Source organism: Sapajus apella, unplaced genomic scaffold (genome assembly GCF_009761245.1).
Source record: "Sapajus apella isolate SASKATOON/1434 unplaced genomic scaffold, GSC_monkey_1.0 scaffold56, whole genome shotgun sequence".
NCBI classification, from domain to species: Eukaryota; Metazoa; Chordata; class Mammalia; order Primates; family Cebidae; genus Sapajus; species Sapajus apella.
In genome coordinates this window covers 6477624-6498735 of record NW_022436996.1, presented here as the reverse complement: position 1 = coordinate 6498735, position 21112 = coordinate 6477624, and the positions used below count along the sequence as shown (strand labels likewise).

The 21112-nt window shown below is 40.2% G+C and overlaps 1 protein-coding gene across 1 annotated transcript in view; it reads right to left on the bottom strand.

Annotated features, from left to right (window-relative positions):
- KMT2C (lysine methyltransferase 2C) overlaps nucleotides 1-21112 on the bottom strand; it is a 273989-nt gene that overhangs the window by 250323 nt on the left and 2554 nt on the right. The window lies entirely within an intron of this gene.

Sequence of the window (21112 nt, the reverse complement as noted above, 5' to 3'; positions counted from 1 at the left end):
ACAGTGGTGCAATCTTGGCTCACTGCAACCACTGCCTCCTGGGTTCAAGCGATTCTCCTGCCTTGGCCTCCTGAGTGCTGGAATTACAGGTGCATGCCACCACACCCGGCTAATTTTTGTATTTTTAGAATAGACAGGGATTCACCATGTTGACCAGGCTGGTCTCAAACTCCTGACCTCGTAATCCACCTACCTTGGCCTCCCAAAGTGTTAGGATTACAGGTATGAGCCATTGTGCCCAACCAAAAGTCTATTTATATACACATTTTAAAGTTCTATAATAAAACATTTCTTAAAACTTTATTTACTACTTGATCCTAAGTACATACGTATAACTAAAGTAGCACCACAGAGTTGGTATATTAGCAAGGCTTGCTCAACTTTTTACCCAATGAATAAATTCTTCCTACAACATCCCAGACCAGACATCCAGCCTCTACTTCAATCAATGTAAAGCATATAACAATAATCCCCAGATGGAAATACAAATATGAAAAAGAAGCATTCATCAAACTTAAGGAATACGTAATAGAAACAAAAAAAAAATGTCTCAAGTGCAGTGAAAGCACATGCACAAAAAAATAGGTTAGTCAAAAGACAAATCACTTTACGATTAGTAAGACTTTACAAGGCAACAAAAGCAAAAACAAGTGGAATGGCATTAAACTAAAAGGCTCTGCAAAACAGAGGAAATGATTAACAAAGTGAATGGCTGGGCACAGTGGTCATGCCTGTAATCCCAGCACTTTTGGAGGCTGTAATGGGAGGATCACTTGCTCCCATGAGTTCAAGACCAGCCTGAGTAACACAGCGAAACCCCAGTATCTACAAAAACTAGCCAGGTACAATATTGCACACCTGTATTCCCAGCTGCTTGGGAGGCTGAGATGGGAGGGTTATTTGAAACCCAGAAATTCAAAGCTGCGGTCAACTATGATTGCACCACTGTACTCCTGCCTAAGTAACAGAATGAGATCTTATAATTTAAAAAATAAAAATAAAAAATAAAAAGATAGGTAGGATTTACAGACTAAAAAATGGAAAAGAGAATTAGAGTGGAAAAAGGAAGGAGGGATACCAAGAATAGCCTGGGCAGGTAGACATAAGGGTAAAATTCAGCCATGTTCAAAAAGGAACAAATAAAAGCACTGAAAGGTAAGATAGACCCACCATATTTATGACTTGAATCCCAAGCTAAGAAACTGGAACACGATTTAGCAGAGAGGCTCTGAAAGTTTTACAGCAAAAAGCATTAGAATCAGTTATATACTGGGAAAAAATAGCCTCATCATTTTAATGATCCAGATTGGGAAATTAGATATAAAAAAGGTGTTCAATGGACATCCTTTTGTATAGCAACTTTTGTATAGCATATTTCTTTTGTATAGCAACTTGAAGGGTCATCAAGTTTTGTTCTGTTTTTTTTTGTTTTTTTGTTTTTGTTTTTGTTTTTTTTGAGATGGAGTTTCGCTCTTGTTACCCAGACTGGAGTGCAATGGCGCGATCTGGGCTCACCGCAACCTCCGCCTCCTGGGTTCAGGCAATTCTCCTGCCTCAGCCTCCCGAGTAGCTGGGACTACAGGCGTGCGCCACCATGCCCAGCTAATTTTTGTATTTTTAGTAGAGACGGGGTTTCACCATGTTGACCAGGATGGTCTCGATCTCTTGACCTCGTGATCCACCCGCCTCAGCCTCCCAAAGTGCTGGGATTACAAGTGTGAGCCACCGCGCCCGGCCTTGTTCTGTTTTTAATTCACAATGAAAATCTGACTATTCATTTATTCAACAAATATTTGAGTGCCAGCTATGTGTTAGGCACTGTTCTAAACATGACAATAACATTTATTTAGTGGTACTGATTCTGTACTCCAAAACAATGGTTCTTTACTAGGGCAAGAGAACAATTTTTGCTGCCTAAGGGATATCTGACAATGTCTAAAGACATTTTTGGTTGTCACAGTGTGTGCGGGGGTGTACTACTGTATCTAGTGGGTGGAGGCCAGGAATGCTGCTTAACATCCTACAACGCACAGGACATAGTTCCCACGACAAGGAATTAGCTAGCCCAATAGCACCAAGGTTGAGAAATCCTGTTCTAGAGCAACACGTTTCTTTTCCCTCTTTCATAGTAACTGTTAATAAACATTAGTTCCATTTTCTCCTATTTGAGTTCTATAAGAGAGACTTCAAAATATCTTAAGAAATGTAACACCATTTTAATAATCTGGCAAGTAGAAGTAAAGATACCGTGAATCTTGAGATTTCACTTTCAAAAAGGTATAAGCTACGCTTATTTTGCAATATAACTTTTAGAAACAAAGCTGTCTTCTCCTCCTGACACTGATTGTTCTCAAAATGTCTGCTAAAAGCTTTGAGTGATGTTTGATTATTCCTTTTATTTTGGGGTCCTTACAGCAGTTAATCACCACATTCTGCCAGTTCTTTCCATGTGAATGCCTCACATTTCAATGGATCCTTTTCTATTACCAATGCCATCATCTGAAACAATTTACTCACTGGTTTCTCTAGAGCTGAATGTCTGTGTCTCCTTCCCTCCCAAGCTAACCCTACTCATTAATACGGTATTTTTCACCTTCTCAAAAGTCCATATGGTTGGCTAACAACATACCAAATAAGAACCTAACTCCTGAAGCTTGACATTCAAGGCCTTTTTTCAACAACTAGCGACAATCCACTTTTCCAACTCTTTTCTCACTGCTCTCCCTCAACAGTAGTCTTTTTTTTTTTTTTTTTTTTTTTTTTTTTTTAAGCAAAATGACTTATTCTGAGATACACAAACAACCTTTCCACATCAGAGACATCGAAAGCCACTCAGGCTTCATTGAGACAAAAGCTATGCTTTCAACTCAAGAGTAGTAAGGGATCAAATTATAGGGAAAGCAGATGTAGCCACGTTCTTTAAATATGGCAGATAACCCCCTTGGCTCATGCTACTGTCCTTATTTATAACAGCCCCTATTTGCCTTTCCACTTCTCTGAACTCCTTCTCCTTCAAATCTACCATCTTTTCAAAACTCCGAACACAGAGTAATCTCAGCCACCACTACCTGCCCTGTCCCTACCCCACCCAATGCCTGTGACTTTCAAGTCATTTATTTGGCAATAAACTTGTCATCTCGATTTTACTAGTTCTCATTTGGATTCAGACAACTGAGATTATGATAGATTCATTAGTAAGCTGAAGGGTAAGAAAGGAGTATTTACATTCCCAGGCCAATTTTCAATGCTTTTTGGAAGATTCTGTTAAATTCACAATTTCCAGAACTGACAAGGAGTAGGTAAATATATAAACTCATATATTACTGGTAAGAGTATAAACTGGTATAATTATCCTATAGTGATATCTGCCAACATTAAAAGTCTTTAAAATCTGTATACCCTTTGGCCTAGGAATTCAACTTAGAAATTTATCACGAGTAAATAATAAAGTGTACAAAGGTTTAGCTATAAAGACACTCATCTCTGCATTGTTTCTAACTCTCAAAGAGTGGGGGAGAGGGAAAGATTCCTTGCCCCCAAAAAAAAAGACTATTCAGATGAATCATTTATTTAAGCAATGTAATACTCTGCAACTACTAAAATCCTATAGTATCATGGTTATTGACATGTAACTCTCTTAATAACTATCTTTCCTAAGTGAAAAATACAAACATGATACCACATAACTTATTTCAAATATCTCTATACATTTTTCTACTTTTCTATATTTTCTACACATCTATATATACATAATTCTGTGCGAGGGTGTGGATGTGTATATGCATGCATGTAAATAAAATACACCTCTAAGTCTTTGTAACCTAAAAATGGCGAGGCAAAATGTTTTATTTTCTGTCGTTGATAAATATTTATAATTTAGCTATATTAAATTTCTTCTGATTTAGTAAACATACTTAAGGCCTATTTATAGTTGAATGGCAGTCTTACAAAACCTAACCAACCTTGGTTTAATCTATCTGTGGGAAAAGCATTTTTAGTAGGAATGTTAATGCATCTTCCTACATTCCAGTAATCAGACAGTATTTATCATCAATTATGCTGGCGACTCTCACTCTGACATAGGCTAGGCAGCTGCTGGACCAGAAATGCTAGGAAAGAATGATGACAGAAAGCTAAGGAGAAGGCTAGGAAGCCTGGAAACTCCGGGAAAGGAGTGATTATATGACACATGCTATGGGAACTAGTTTGTATGCGTGGGGCACAAAGCATACACTAAGATAAGAAGGGGGTCATAAAACTAGAAAGGCAATAAATAGAATATTATGAGGCCGGGTGCGGTGGCTCAAGCCTGTAATCCCAGCACTGTGGGAGGCCGAGGCGGGTGGATCACGAGGTCAAGAGATCGAGACCATCCTGGTCAACATGGTGAAACCCCGTCTCTACTAAAAATACAAAAAATCAGCTGGGTATGGTGGCGCGTGCCTGTAATCCCAGCGACTCAGGAGGCTGGGGCAGGAGAATTGCCTGAACCTGGGAGGCAGAGGTTGCGGTGAGCCAAGATCGCGCCATTGCACTCCAGCCTGGGTAGCAAGAGCGAAACTCCGTCTCAAAAAAAAAAAAAAAAAAAAAAAAAGAATATTATGAGCATCAACTCCAGATACAGACTGTTTAGGCTCAATCCCACCTCTGCTTCTTACTACATACATTACCTTAAGCAAGTCACTTAACTTCTCCTTGTCATTTCTGCCACATCTGTATAATGGGGATAACAGGAGGGCTGCCACACTAATGCATTCTGAGAATAGCGCCTGGTGCTACAGTTAAGTGCTCATTAGTTATCCACACTCATCATCATCATTACTTCTATTACTATGATGTGAAGAGTTGTGCTGCTAGGACAGCAGCAACAACTTTTCAACATCAATCACCTTTTTAGACGGCCTCCTTTCTAGCCTTGTGAGTTGCCCAAGTTCTGAAAAGAACAAGAACTAGGACTCTATAAGGAGATGCGAGAGGCAGATGTGAATGTGTACATGTGTGTACGCATATGTGTGTGCACATGCATGCGTGCAGGCACATATAGACGAATGAGAATCGAATCTGTATAAGCAGTTCAGAAAAGGGGTATCATGAGTCACTCTCCTCAGTTCTGCCCAAGGAGTTCCACAGTTTGTTGCCTATGTCATTCACTTGGATAAAACCTTTCAATGTCTCTCCATGGCCTTCAGAGCTAAATAAAGACTATTCCTTGGAAAGACTTAAAACCCATACTACTTATGCAGCCTCATCTCTTGACTCTCTTACAACAAGCTCAGTGAGCTTCCAGCCATGCTGAATTTCTTCAGTTACAGACTCATTCATGTCTCAGAGCCTTTGCATATGCTGCTCCCTCTGCCTGAAAAGTAACCTCTACCTCCTCCAATAGCAAACTGCTACCTGACCTTCAAAATGCAGCTCAAGAAATCAGAGCTCTTTCCTGATTTCAAGGTAAGTGCCTCTGCTATATGCGCCCCCTATATGCATAACGCCGCCGCCACCACCACCACTATCACACAGCACTGATCCACCACCAGCCAATCACTTCTTCAAGAGATCTTGCCTTTGGGTATTTCCAGATACTTTCCTATACAGTAACAGATACATTAAAAGTAATAATTTAAAAAATTTATTAATCACAGGTGGAAAATGTAGTGAACCTGACTACACTGGAAACTGGTTAAAAAAAAAAAAAAAAAAGGTAAATAAGGGCCGTGCGTGGTGGCTCACATCTGTAATCCCAGCACTTTGGGAGGCCAAAGCGGGTGGATCATGAGGTCATGAATTCAAGACGAGTCTGGCACAATGGTGAAACCCCGTCTCTACTAAAAATGCAAAAATAATTAGCTGGGCATGGTGGCAGGCACCCATAATCCCAGCTACTTGTAGGCTAAGGCAGAGAACTGCTTGAACCCGGGAGGCAGAGGCTGCAGTGAGCCAAGATCATACCACTGCACCCCAGCTTGGGCAACAAAGCAAGACTCTGTCTCAAAAAAAAAAAGGAAAGGTAAACAAGCAAACATTTGTTCTGCCTTTCCTATATGAACAGTTTACTGGACAACCAAGTAAGATGTGATGAAAAGTTTTCCCTTCATAAAAACGTATTCCAGATAATAAAATTTAGAATAACAGAAATAGAACATCATCATTTTATAGCCCTTAATGAATCAATGGATCTAGACATCGGTTACCAACAGTTGCTATTATCACAAAAAGAGACAACAACATTGTGTGCCTCCTGATGAAAGAATGCACCACAACGTAAGAAGCTGTCTTGTAATAAGACTGAACCAAGCCTCCGGTTTCAACTACTCATCTAGAAACACAGAATACAGAAATGTCAGGGATAAACTTGGTATTTGAATCTCAGGGATACAATCAGCAAAATCCTGAGGATGGGAAAGTCTAGAGAGCAAATAATACATTTCTTTAACAAATAAATTGCAAGAATAAAAAGGAGGGTGGTAACCTTCAGCTTAAGAGACTTAATAACAGTATGTAAGCCTTATTCAAATACATTAAAAAATTGAGACGTGTTTATCTGAACATTGAGTATTTGATGATATTGTGAATTTAACTGTCAATTTATGTTTAAGTATGATGGTAGTATTAGGTTTTTCTTAAGTCTTTACTTTTCAGAACTACATTCTCTAATATTTATAAATGAAATTGTATTATGCCTGAGGCCAGGTGCGGAGGCTCATGCCTATAATTCCAGCACTTTGGGAGGTGAGGCAGGTGGATCACCTGAGATCAGGAGTTCAAGACTAGCCTGCTCAACATGGTAAACCCCAACTCTACTAAAAATACAAAAATTGGCCTGGCATTGTGGCACTCACCTATAATTCCAGCTACTTGGGAGGCTGAGGCAGGAGAATCGCTTGAACCTGAGAGGCAGAGGCTGCGGTGAGCTGAGATCGCACCACTGCACTCTCACCTGGGTGACAGAATAACACTCCATCTCAAAAAAAGAAAAGAGGCTGGGCATGGTGGCTCTTGCCTGTAATCCCAGCACTTCGGGAAGCCGAGGCAGGCAGATCACAAGGTCAGGAGATCAAGATCATCCTGACCAACATGGTAAAACCCCATCTCTACTAAAACTACAAAAATTAGCCAGGCGTAGTGGCATGCACCTGTAATCCCAGCTACTCAGGAGGCTGAGGCAGGCAGAAAAACTGCTTGAACTCAGGAGGCGGAGGCTGCAGTGAGCCGAGATTGAACCATTGCACTCCAGCCTGGGCAACAGAGCAAGACTCTGTCTCAAAAAAAAAAAAGAAATTATGGCTGAAATTTGTTTCAAACTAACACAATTGGGTAAGAATATAAATAAAACAAAATTTGACATGTGTTAGTACAGCTGTTTTAGCAATGTGACGGCACTTAGGTTCATTGTATTAGTCTTTACACATTTGTATATGTACAAATTTTCCATATATACACATATATATATATATACATACATATATACATATATATATATATATATATACACATACATATATACATATATATATATATATATATATATATATTTTTTTTTTTTTTTAAGACAAAGTCCCACTCTGTCACCCAGGCTGGAATGCAGTGGCGTAATCTTGGCTCACTGCAACCTCCACCTCTCATGTTCCAGGGATCCTCGTGCCTCAGGGTCCCGGCATGCACTTCCATGCCCAGCTAATTTCTGTATTTTTTGTAGAGACAGGGTTTCACCATATTGGCCAGGCTGGTCTCAAACTCCTGACCTGAAGTAATCTGCTTGCCTTGGCCTCCCAAATTGCTGGGATCAAGGAGTGAGCCACCGTGCATGGTCTAGATGTTTTTTTGTTTTGTTTTTTGTTTTTTTTAAACGGTAAAAAGGGAAAAGGAGTGACTACTAAGACTACCAAATGCTGGGGCAAGTGGAAGGAAGGAAAAAAGATCACAGATAGAGGTGGCAACAATGTGAAAGAAATTATTTTAGCACAAAACAAAAGACCTGTGCTGAACAGAAGGCATCACCAGGACAAAGATTTATGATACAAGAGAATGCAAGGAATACAGTGAAGATGTCTTCATGCAGTACTTTCAATAGTGTTAAAAGACCCAGCTGGGTGCGGTGGCTCACAACCGTAATCCCAGCACTTTAGGAGGCCAAGGTGGGCGGATCACTTGAGGTTAGGAGTTCCAGACCAGCCTGGCCAACATGGTGAAACCCCGTCTCTACCAAAAATACAAAAATCAGCTGGGCATGGGGGCACATGCCTGTAATCCCAGCTACTTGGGAGGGTGAGGCAGGAGAATCGCTTGAACCCAGGAGGCAGTAGTTGCAGTGTGCTGAGACCGCACCACTACACTCCAGCCTGGGCAACAGTGAGACTCCACCTCAAAAAAAATTTTTTTTAATTTTTTAATAAAAATAAATAAAAGCACACACCCTGCTGCAAAGACTGCCTGGGTTCAAATCCTGTCTCCATTACTCACTCTGAGCCTTAGTTTCCTCAGCTGTTAAAAAAGAAAAAAAAAGGACAATAATAGTCTTTACTTCTCTCCTTTTATTTCTCCTTTTTTACTTCTTTTCCTTTTCCTCCTGGCATATGGCTAAACTACATTTCCCAACTTCCCTTTCACATGACTGTTCTGGAAAATGAACTGTGGGCAAAAGCAAAAGAAGCCTCTTTTCTACTCCCAGTCCTTGTCCCCAAACTTCCCATGCAATCCCTCAACCACTTCTCACCCCCACTGCCAGGTGGACATCAATGCCTCGAGCGAGAGAGAAAAGAGTAGCCTGAGTCCCAGTATGACTTAACTGTTACCGTGTTACACTCTTGGAATTTTGGCCGTCATAACATCAATAAGACAGTATTTTTTTTATTAGCTCATCACAACAATCATTATTACTATTCAATAGTCGGGGAAACTGAAGTATAAAGAAATTTGGGTCAATTATTAAATAGTAGATCCAGAACTTAAACCAGCACTGGCTTAATACAGAGCTCAGGATCTTAAGTGACTTCCAAGATCCTAAGACCAATTAGTGCATCAAGATTTCTAACTTAGAGTGGACACATTTTATATAGAATTTTGTTAAGTATTTCTTAAAATATCACTTTAATATGCCACAAGAATAACCATAGAATAGTATTACTTTGAAGTAGAAATATATAAATAGGACCCCAAAATATTAAGTGGGGTTTTACAATCAACAAGACACATCAGAATAAGATAGCTTTAAAACACTATGTACGTTAAAGAGATCATACTTCTGGGGTGGGGGGGGTGGGCAAAAAATAAGAAGAAGAAAAGATATCGTACTTCCTTACCCTAATAAAGAACCATGTAGTACAAGTTTTAGCTTTTTAACTAAATATTAAAATTATTTAAAATATTAAATATACAACTTCTATTTGGTTTTACCTGAGCCATTCCTTTATACTGACAATTATATAATGTGATTTTAGTTATATAGGTAGTCATCAGTAATTTTTCAAAAATAGAATATAATGAAAAAATAACTTTATTTCAATCATTACTGAGCTGCACCTACATTAATCACGATATACCTATGAAAGGATGTATAACATATACTAGTAAGCAAAAAAAAAGTAAGTTACAAAATAGTATTTATAGTATAATTCCATTTGTTTTCAAAGAACATACATGCCTATGTCTATGTTTTTTTCTATGTATATACATGTCTTATCTACAAACCAGAAACATCTGGGAAAATATCCAAAAAAGTTTCCAGTGACTACCTTTGCGGAGTAAAACTGAACTTGTGATGTATACCTTGTGTTAGAATTTGAATTTATGAAGTGCATACATACCTTTAGAATAAAAAATACTTGGGCTGGGCGCAGTGGCTGACACCTGTAATCCCAGCACTTTGGGGGGCTGAGGTGAGCGCATAACCTCAGGTCAGGAGCTCGAGACCAGGTTGGCCAACATGGCAAAACCCCATCTCTCTACTAAAAATACAAAAATTAGCCGGATGTGGTGTCGCACACCTGTAATTCCAGCTTCTCAACTGAGGCAGAATATATTTTTCATTATATTCTTGAACCTGGGAGGCAGAGGTTGCAATGAGCTGAGATTACCCCATCACACTCTACCTTGGGCAACAAACCAAGATTTGGTCTCAAAAAAAAATAAAAAACACTTTAAAATAAAACTTTATCTATCATTTACAGTGATGTAAAGTGATCCAACTCTAAAATTCCCACATAATCGTGTTATATAGTAAAGCTTTCTAGGTTGGGGTAACCCCTTATAATAAATATACATATAATTTCATCAATTTCATTCATATATGGGTATACATTTATACATCTACCTACAAGTAAGTGTATTTAAATACACATATCCATACCTGCTTTAAAAAAAAAAAAAAGTATGTTCTGGCCAGGCACAGTGGCTCATGCCTGTAATCCCAGCACTTTCGGAGGCCAAGGTGGGCTTATCACTTGAGGTCAGGAGTTCAAGACCAGCCTGGCCAATATGGTGAAACCCCATCCCTACTAAAAATACAAAAATAAGCCAGGGGTGGTAGTGTGCGCCTGTAATCCCAGCTACTCAGGAGGCGGAGGCAGGAGAATCCCTTGAACCCAGGAGGCAGAGGTTACAGTAAGCCAAGATCACGCCACTGCAATCCAGCCTGGGCAACAGAGTGAGACTCTGTCTCAAAAAAAAAAAGTATGTCCTAATCAGGAGATTTTGGTAAGTTTTTCAAGTACATACTTTTTTGTGAAACTGAGTCCTAACCTGAATAATACCTGGGATTGAATGGGGGGAAAAGACAATATATTAACATTTTAAAACAGTTCTCATTTTAGGCTCAAATTATATGTTTTGGAAACTATTTAGACTTTTTTCTTTTTTTTTTTGAGATGGAGTTTCGCTCTTGTTGCCCAGGCTGGAGTGCAATCGCTCAATCTCAGCTCACCACAACCTCTGCCTCCCGGGTTCAAGCACATGGCCTTTTTTTTTTTTTTTTTTTTTTTTTTTTTTCTTTTAAAGGAACAGGGTCACACTCTGTAATCCAGGCTGGAAGTGCAGTGACACACTCACCTCACTGCAGCCTCGAACTCCTGGACTAAAGTATCCTCCCATCTGGGCCTCCCAAAGTGCTAGGATTTGAGCCACCACACCCTGCCCTAACAGATATTTCAGTATCTAATATCACTCCCTTCTTTCATACTTCAATGGTTACGTACTCCAAGGTCTCAAGGAGAGAAATACAAACTTCTTAACAGAGCATAAAAGGCCTTTTATAATGAAATGTATGCCAACTGTTCAGCTTCATCTGTTGTCACTACACTACTTGCTATACTTTATCATATTTTGCCATTTTTCATCCCCTTCAAAATTCTTTGTCTTTTTATGTGCTACTCCCCTCTACCTAAAATATATCTGGACAGTCCTTACGAGCTTTAAGTGTCACCTCTTCCAGGAAAGCTTTATCTAAGCCTCAGGGAACAATGGCTCATCCTCCTTTTCAGTACCAAGAAGTGTGTACATATCTCCATTTCTATATCTACACCTGCCTTCTGACCTCACTTTAGGATTTAAGGGCAGAGATGTCATCTTATTATTCTGAATATTTCTAATGCCTAGCAAAGTGCCTGACATAGCAGTGTTCAATAAATACTAAATGAATAAATCCAATTCACAGATTGACACACAATACAAAAACACTTTAGTGCATCAAGGATTTAAGATAAATATTACACTAGTCATCTTTATATTGCAAAGGCTTTAACATACTGGTATTTACACAGACATACACATACACATATAAATATATCATGATGTTTGGTTCCATATAAGTTTATTTCCCCAACCTAATACAATCCTACAATAATTCCTTACTGCTATGTGTACTGTTTACAAGTCCAAAGAAACTGTTACTAACCATACAAATTCATATACCCACAGATACACGGACAGTATATTTTTCTGAAAATACATGAATAAAACAGTGATTATAAGGTTAGGGTGGTGTTATGGACTACATTGGGTCCCTCCAAAAGTCATGTGTTAAAGACTGAGCCCCAAGTAACTCAGAATGTGACCTTATTTGGAGACAGGGCTTTTCAAGAGGTATTAAAGTTAAAATGGAGTGGTTTGGGTAGACCTGAATCCAACATGACTGGTGTTCTATAGAGATTAGGTTGGGCCTGTAATCTCAACACTTTGGGAGTCGGCAGCAGGATTGCTTGAACCCAGGAGTTTGAGATCAGCCTGGGCAACATAGTGAGACCCTGTCTCTATTTTAAAAAGAAAAAGAAAAGGAGATTAGAACCCAGATGATACACAAGGAAGGCCATGTGAAGATAAAGAGAGAAGCCATCTGCAAGCCGAGGAAGGCCTCAGAGGAAACCAAACCTGCAGGCAACCTGATCTTGGAATTCCAGCCTCCAGAATTGAGAAATGTAATCTCTTTTAATTTTAGAAAATTAAGAGTGACACTGGCTGGGCACACTGGCTCACGCCTCTAATTGCAGAATTTTGGGAGGCAGAGGTGGGCAGATCATGAGGTCAGGAGATGGGAGACCAACCTGGCTAACACGGTAAAACCTCATCTCTACTAAAAATACAAAAAATTAGCCAGGCATAACGTCAGGCACCTGTAATCCCAGCTACTCAGGAGGTGAGGCAGGAGAATTGCCTGAACCCGGGAGGTAAAGGTTGCAGTGAGCTGAGATTATGCCACTGTACTCCAGAGCCTGGGTGACAGAGCAAGACTCCATCTCAAAAAAGAAAAAAAAAAAGAGGGACATTTATGTCACTCTGTTTGTGTTATTTTGTTATGGCAGCTCTAGCAAACTAATAGGAGAGGCTTCTAGTTTATACTATTTAAATTTTCTATATTCTTTCCTTTTCTTTATGAAGCAGGGTTTCACTCTGTAACCGCTGCTGGAGTGTAGTGGCACAATCACAGCTCACTGCAGCCTCAAACTCGGCCTCAAGCAATCCTCCCAAATAGCTGGGACTACAGGCATGCATCACCACACCTAGCTAATTTTTATTTTCTGTATAGATAGAGTCTCACTATGTTACTCAAGCTGGTCTTGAACTCTTGGGCTCAAGTGATCCTCCAGCAGTGTACTCCCAAAGTGCTGGGATTACAGGTTAAGCCACCACACTCAGCCTACATGAGCTTTTTTTAAACTAACAGGGGTTATGTGAACAGTAGAATTATGGTCCTCATTATGCTGGTCGTACTTAAAACCTCTCCCCCCGGAAAAAAGGTAAAAACATGCAGCCGTAAAAAGGAATGAAATGTCCTTCACAGCAACATGCATGGATGGAGCTGAAGGCTACCAATACCACATGGTCTCACTTGTAAGTGGGAGCTGAACAATGAGTATACTGGCCGGGTGCAGTGGCTCACACCTATAATCCCAGCACTTTGAGAGGCCAAGGTGGGGGGATCACCTGAGGTCAGGAGTTCGAGGCCAGTCTGTCTCGAACATGGAGAAACCCTGACTCTACTAAAAATACAAAATCAGCTGGGCGTGGTGGCACATGCCTGTAATCCCAGCTAGTCGGAAGGCTGCGGCAGGAGAATTGCTTGAACCCGAGAGACAGGGGTTGTGCTGAGAATGCAGAAGGGGGGGCACACAGGCTGAAAACTACCTATTGAGTACGAAGGGCACTAGCTGTATGATGGGTGCACTAGAAGGCCAAACTTCAGCATTACATAATGTAGCCATGTAACAAATCTGCACATGTATCCCCTGAATCTAAAATAAAATTTTTTTTAAATAAAAAAATGGTAAAGAAAAAAATAAAATGTATTAAATGACATAGCTGAATATTCTAGACATCCGTCTACCATACTTTGTCCAAGAAAAGCCACATTTTACCTTACTATAAATTTTTACCAGTTCCACAAAGGAACTGGAAAGTAGAAACTAAAGAACACTTTGTTAAACATTTCCTTGGGGATTAAAGAAGTAATAGCCGGAGGCTCATGCCTATAATCCCAGCACTTTGGGAAGCCAAGCCAGGCGGATCATGAGGTCAGGAGTTCGAGACCAGCCTGACCAACATGGTGAAACCCCATTGCTACTAAAAATACAAAAATTAGCCAGGTGTGATGGTGGGTGTCTGTAATCCCAAATACTCAGAAGGCTGAGGCAGAGAATTGCTTGAACCCAGGAGGTAGAGGCTGCAGTGAGCTGAAATCATGCCACTGCACTCCAGCCTGGGCGACAGAGTGAGACTGTCTCAAAAAAACAAACAAACAAACAAACAAACAAAATCCTTAGAATCTCCTCTTTTAACAATCTGTTCCATGTATGTTTTGAATGTTTTTCCTGTCTTTTGTTTTTTGCTTTTTTTCTTTTGGAGACCAAGTCTCACTCTGTCACCCAGGCTGAAGTGTACTGGTGCCTGTAAACTCCGCCTCCTGGGTTCAAAGCCATTTTCCTGCCTCAACTTCTCGAATAGCTAGGATTACAGGTGTCTGGCACCATACCTAGCTAATTTTTCTATTTTTTGTAGAGACAGGGTTTCACCATGTTGGACAGGCTGGTCTCGAACTCCTAACCTCTGGTAATCTGCCCACCTCGGCCTTCCAAAGCACTGGAATCACAGGTATGAGCCACTGTGCACTCGGCCTTCGTTTTGTGTTTTTGTTTCTTCAGAGTGTCTCACTCTGGCACACAGGCTGGAGTGCAGTGGTACCATCTCAGCTCACTGCAACCTCTGCCTCCCAGGTTCAAGCAATTCGTCTGCCTCAGCTTCCTGAGTAGCTGGGATTACAGGCACATATCACCACGTCCAGCTTATTTTTGTATTTTTAGTAGATACAGGGTTTCAGGATATTTGCCAGGCTGGTCTCAAAGCTCCTAACCTTAGTTGATCCACCCACCTCAGCTTACCAAAGTGCTGGGATTACCGGCATGAGCCACCTCGGCCTGCCTTGTTTTTCCTGTCTGTGTAATTAGACTTTAAAGCCCCTCAGAAGAGCTGGAGTATTAATGAAAACACAAAGAGCTTTGAATCTGAGATCTGAGATAAAAATTCTGGCTTTACCATGTACATACATAAATTTAAATGTTGGATTCCTCACCAGTAAAAGGGTCTTTAAGTGATATAAAGTAGTCCTGCGCCTATCCACAGGAAATACATTTCAACCTCATACCCCACCCCTGCCTGGCTCCAACAGATGCCTGAAACCACAGATGCTACAAACTTCTACATATACTATGTTTTATATTTTTCTTTGCCTCCAATGAATTCACTCTCTTGGCAATGCCTTAAAAGTTACCATGCAAAAAAAATGGAAATGTATCTCATCTATCTGTTCTCCCCTACCCCTTACAAACCCTATCTACCTCCCACAGGGCTAACAATTGGAAAGGTCTTAGTACACCTACCACCTAACTATAGAAATGATCCAGACTGATATACTACTACTACTTTATTCTTCAATAAAGTTCTTCAAACTAAAATGAAATACGTAGTTTGATAATATGCAGCAAAAATACGGCTTTTTAAATATATCCTCTATGCTATTTCACAGACACTTCACAATGACCCTCCTTCCCCATTTATAACTCACCTAATTAGTTATTAGTAACCAACTCTTGGTCAAAAGTAAAAATGGAGCCAGGCACAGTGGCTCACGTCTGTAATCCTAGCACTTTGGGAGGCCAAGGTGGGTGGATCACCTGAGGTCTGGAGTTCAAGACGAGCCTGGCCATCATGGTGAAACCCCATCTTTAAAAAATAAATAAATAAATAAAAGTAAAAATGAAGGGCTATGGAACTGTTCTCATTTCCCTTTAAGTGTCTTAGAGGCACTTAGCATTCCACATGCATTATCTTATTGAAAGTACAGTATTTAATGAACTTGCCTAAAGTAACATCAGAATTTAGCACAATTTCATTGTATTTTGTGTGAATGCCCTCCCCGGCACAAGAAGAACAGAGCTGTACAATGAAGTGGTCTGGGTCACACAACTAACTAAGTAATGGAGTTAAGGCTCAAAAACTTTTCAGTATCTGGAGCTCACTCAAAACCTCCATGAAACACTGCTCGAATCACTGAAAATGAAGAATGAACAATATAAATAGAATAAAATGAGAATCCCTCGTTATATCATAAGCCAGTTATCAGCTTTTCTTGGTGAAGGAAGGAAGGGCAACATCATGAAATCTTGTCTCTACTAAAATTTTAATCATTAGCTGGTGTGGTGGTAAGCACCTGTAGTCCCAGTTACTCCAGAGGCTGAGTAGTGGAAGGATCGCTTGAGCTAAGGAGGTTGAACAGCCATGATTGTGCCACTGCACTCCAGCGTAGGTGACGGAGTGAGACCCTACCTCAAAAATAAATAAACTAAAATAAAAATAAAAATTGCCTCCAGCAAAATAGTACATATAGAAGCAGGCATGGGGCGTTTTGTTTATTCCCACCACCCCAATGCTGCCCCTATAACTCACACATGATAGTTTTATAAAGATGACTATCTGGCATTCAGGTTAAAATGACAACTACACCCAGAATAAAAACAACTACAAATTACGCATTGGACTCTGCAATCACCAGCCCCCACTTATAAATTTGAATGGAGATTCATTTTATTTCAAAATTAGAAAACTGATCTCAGAGTTTAAAACCTCACTTACGGTCGGGCGCGGTGGCTCAAGCCTGTAATCCCAGCACTTTGGGAGGTCGAGGCAGGTGGATCACGAGGTCAAGAGATCGAGACCATCCTGGTCAACATGGTGAAACCCCGTCTCTACTAAAAATACAAAAAATCAGCTGGGCATGGTGGCGCATGCCTGTAATTCCAGCTACTCAGGAGGCTGAGGCAGGAGAATTGCCTGAACCCAGGAGGCGGAGGTTGCGGTGAGCCGAGATCGCGCCATTGCACTCCAGCCTGGGTAACATGAGTGAAACTCCGTCTCAAAAAAAAAAAACCTCACTTACAACTTCAAAATATTTAGAATCTAGAATTATATAACTACTTATTTTCTTAGCATGCAAAAATAATTAACAAATCATTTAAAAAGGATGACCAACTTAACAGAAAATATGGGCAATGACAAATAGATGTCACTACTAGTTACCTAACCAAGAGCCACTCCCCCTCACAACCTGTTCCTTACAGAGTGCACCTCCATTAAAATGGGTGAAAGGAACATCCTTGCTCTCACACTCTCACTTGTATCTAGGACATGGATGGATACCAATCATGGTTGATGAAATTTAAGTAAAACTCTGTTGGCCAGGCACGGTGGCTAAGGCCTATAATCCCAGCACTTTGGGATGCTTGATTCGGGTGGATCACCTGAGGTCAGGAGATCGAGACCAGCCTGACTAACACAGAGAAACTCCATCTCTACTACACAAAATTAGCCAGGTGTGGAGGCACATGCCTATAATCCCAGCTACTCAGGAGGCTGAGGCAAGAGAATTGCTTGAACCCGGGGGGCAGAGGTTGCAGTGAGCTGAGATCATGTCATTGTACTCCAGCCTGGGCAACAAGAAATGAAACTCTGTCTCAAAAAAAGAAAAGAAAAAAAAGGCCGGGCGCGGTGGCTCATACCTGTAATCCTAGCACTTTGAGAGGCTGAGGTGGGTGGATAACCTGAGGTCAGGAGTTCAAGACCAGCCTAGCCATCATGGTGAAACCCCATCTTTTAAAAAAAGAAAAAATAATAGGAAAAAAAATTTTTTTAAATAAAAAGAAAAAAGAAACAATCTGCTAAAGGCTTCCAGGAAAGGTTTTTAATTCCAAATAAAATTAGATGTGCATGAACAAATATACTTCATTCTTACTGATTGTGGTCATTGGACCTGGTGTGAACTATGAATCCTCTTTTTCTCATATCCCTCAACAAATCTTTTAGGCTCTGCTTCAACATATGCAAAATTACTTCAACATTTCTCTGATGCCTATCATGCCTCAAATCATCTGTCACCCTGCTCTTTTAATATTATGTTAACTAACACGCCTGTTTCTACCTTGATCTCCTTCATTCTCATCTCAACACAGCAGCCAGCATGAGAGTTTTAGGGTCTTAGTCAGAAAAGGCCACTCCTCCACTCAATAGCCCCCAAAGGAATCTCATCTAATCCACAGTAATTTACGTCAAAAGATCTCACAATAGTCTACAAGGCTCTGCACAACGTGACTCCCTACTACTTCTTTTATGATGTTTTCTCTGTAACATAGTTCCTGCCACACCGGCCCTTTCAGTTCTATGAAGATGCCAAGCACATCCCTGCCTCGGGGCTTTGCACTCACTGTTCCCTGCACCAGCAATGCTCTTTCCCAAATATCTGCCCTTTGCATTCTTACTTCCTTTAAGATTCTATTCAAACATCAGCTCACTGAGGCCTTCTCTGATGGGCCCCACTTAAAATAATCTAACACAGCCCTTCCCATCCCTTCCATGGCTATATTTTTTTCCATAAAACTTAACATCTCTGACAACTTATAAATTCTACCTATTTGTTACTGTTATTGTTGTTGTTGTTGTTGCTGTTGTTTGAAACAGAGTCTTACTCTTTCGTCCAGGTTGGAATGCAGTGGCACAATCTCAGCTCACTGCAGCCTCCACCTCCTGGGTTCAAGCAATTCTCCTGCCTCAGCCACCCAAGTAGCTGAGATTACAAGTGCATGCCACCATACCTGGCTAATTTTTATATTTTTAGCAGAGACAGGGGTTTCACCATGTTGGCCAAGCTGGTCTCGAACTCCTGACCTCATGATCCGCTCACCTTGGCTTCCCAAAGTGCTGGGATTACAGGGGTGAGCCACAGCGCCCAGCCAATTGTACCTATTTCTTTGACTAACTTTTCCCTTATCCCCACTAAAATATAAGCTCCATAAAGGAAAGCAATGAACTTTGTTTTGCTCACTGCTATATTTCTCATGCTTATAAAATATTGCCCAGTACATTTTAGGTGGTACATGATTATTTAAGTGAATTAATTTAGCAATCATCAAACATGGAGCTGAATATAAAACAGCAGAAAAATGGAAACCATCTAGGTCCGTGACAATTTAATTGAGCCACTGAATTACACCTGGACTTCTGGTCATATGAGGTAGACTTTATTTATGGTTTAAGCCATTTTTAATTAAGATTTTTGCTATTGGAAACCTCAAAGTACCTGATACGCAGTATTGGTAGTCAGTTTGCAAAAAAATAAATACAAATATAGTCAATTTAACTCAATCATAAGGCATGCAAATTAAAAGAACCATGAAATAATGCCACTCAGTGAAAAATGAAAGTTTGGTACATGTATAATCCCACTTAATATGATTCACTGAAACATTAGTAGCATTAAAAAAAATTTAAGGGTTGTTTGTTGACACAGAGTCTTGCTCTGTCACACCGGCTGGAGTGCAGTGGCACAATCATGGCTCACTGCAATCTCAACCTCTTGGACTCAAGTAATCCTCCTATCTCACCTCCTGAGTAGCTGGGAATAACAGGCACATAGCAGCACACCTGGCTTTTTTCTTTTTTTTTTTTGGTAGAGACAGTGTCTTACAACTGCTTAACCACTTTTTAAGGGTTTTTTTTTCTTTTTTTTTGGAGACCAAGTCCTGCTCTGTTGCCCAGGCTGGAATGCAGTGGGGCAATCTCGGCTCACTGCGTTCAAGCGATTCTCCTACCTCAGCCTCCCGAATAGCTACAACTACAGGAGTCCACCACCACACCTGGCTAATTTTTATTTTTAGTAGAGACAGGGTTTCACCACGTTGGCCAGACTGGTCTCAAACTCCTGACCTCAAGTGATCTGCTTGCCTCAGCCTCCCAAAGTGCTAGCATTACAGGTGTGAGCCACCATGCCTGGCCCCACTTTATAAGTTTCATACCTAAATATTACTACATATAACTCAGTAACAGTGTGATATCCTATCACCTGTATTTTCTCTATGCTTTGAGTGCTAGATAGGACTGCCCACTCTTAGCCAATTATGTAAAAGCAATTATGTAAAAGTTGACCCTGATAAAGTGCTGCTTCTTGTGCTGGCCACTTTTACATGTATAACTTATTACCCACAACAATCCTACAACCTACAAAACCTTGTTTTCCCATTTTAAAGCTCTGAAAATTGAGCTACAAAAATAGATCGATGATCAGCCCCAAATCAAATACATACTAAGTGTAAGGCTAGAATTTGAATACAAGCAATTCTGACAATCAAAACCCAAAGCACTACAAACACTACCACCCATAAGCAGAGCATTCTTCCAAATTGAATGTGCCTTTTCCTGCCATCTATACTGTGTTTGCGTTCTGACCCACACCAACAAAAGGTATTCAAATAACAGGGCCAAACTTCCCAGAAAGATATGTTTACAGAAGAAAAAAGAAAAAGATAAATGAAGACAAAGATTGGTGCAAGTCCTGTGTCTCACTTCAAGAGATCGAGATAATAATAATTACTTTTTAGGTTGTTGTGAGGATTAAATAAATTAATATAGTACATGTAAAGCACTTAGGATAGTACTTGGCATATATTAAACCAATTAATGGTTTTTCTTTTCATTGTAATTATCATAATTATTATGGAAGGCTTCATAAATACCACTAAGCCTAGAAGGACTAACCAACAGCTATAGGACTCGTAACTGGAAAAAACTATGGCCAGAGACATCTTATGACTTCAGGGATAACAAAAAGAAAAGGACAATTGTTGATTTTAATTCTGGAAAGACTGCCAAAGTGATTTAGTAAAGAAAAAATGCTATTAGAACTCCCACTCCCATTTTCAGAAATGCAGGCCCCATGAATGTTGTTAGTGAGGATGCCAGAAAAATGCATACACTGTTGTGGGAATCCAAGCCAATACCTCATTTTTGGAGGGCAACTGATAAATATCCACCAAAACTTAAAACATATGTACTGTCCTCTTCGATGAGAGAACTTTACATCTAGGAATTAATCTTCTAGAATATGTCCACATGTACAAATACACAAGTACTAGGATGTTCCTTACAAAGAAAACAAAATTGTAGGGCCGGGCACGGTGGCTCAAGCCTGTAATCCCAGCACTTTGGGAGGCCGAGGCGGGTGGATCACGAGGTCAAGAGATCGAGACCATCCTGGTCAACATGGTGAAACCCCGTCTCTACTAAAAATACAAAAAAAAAAATTAGC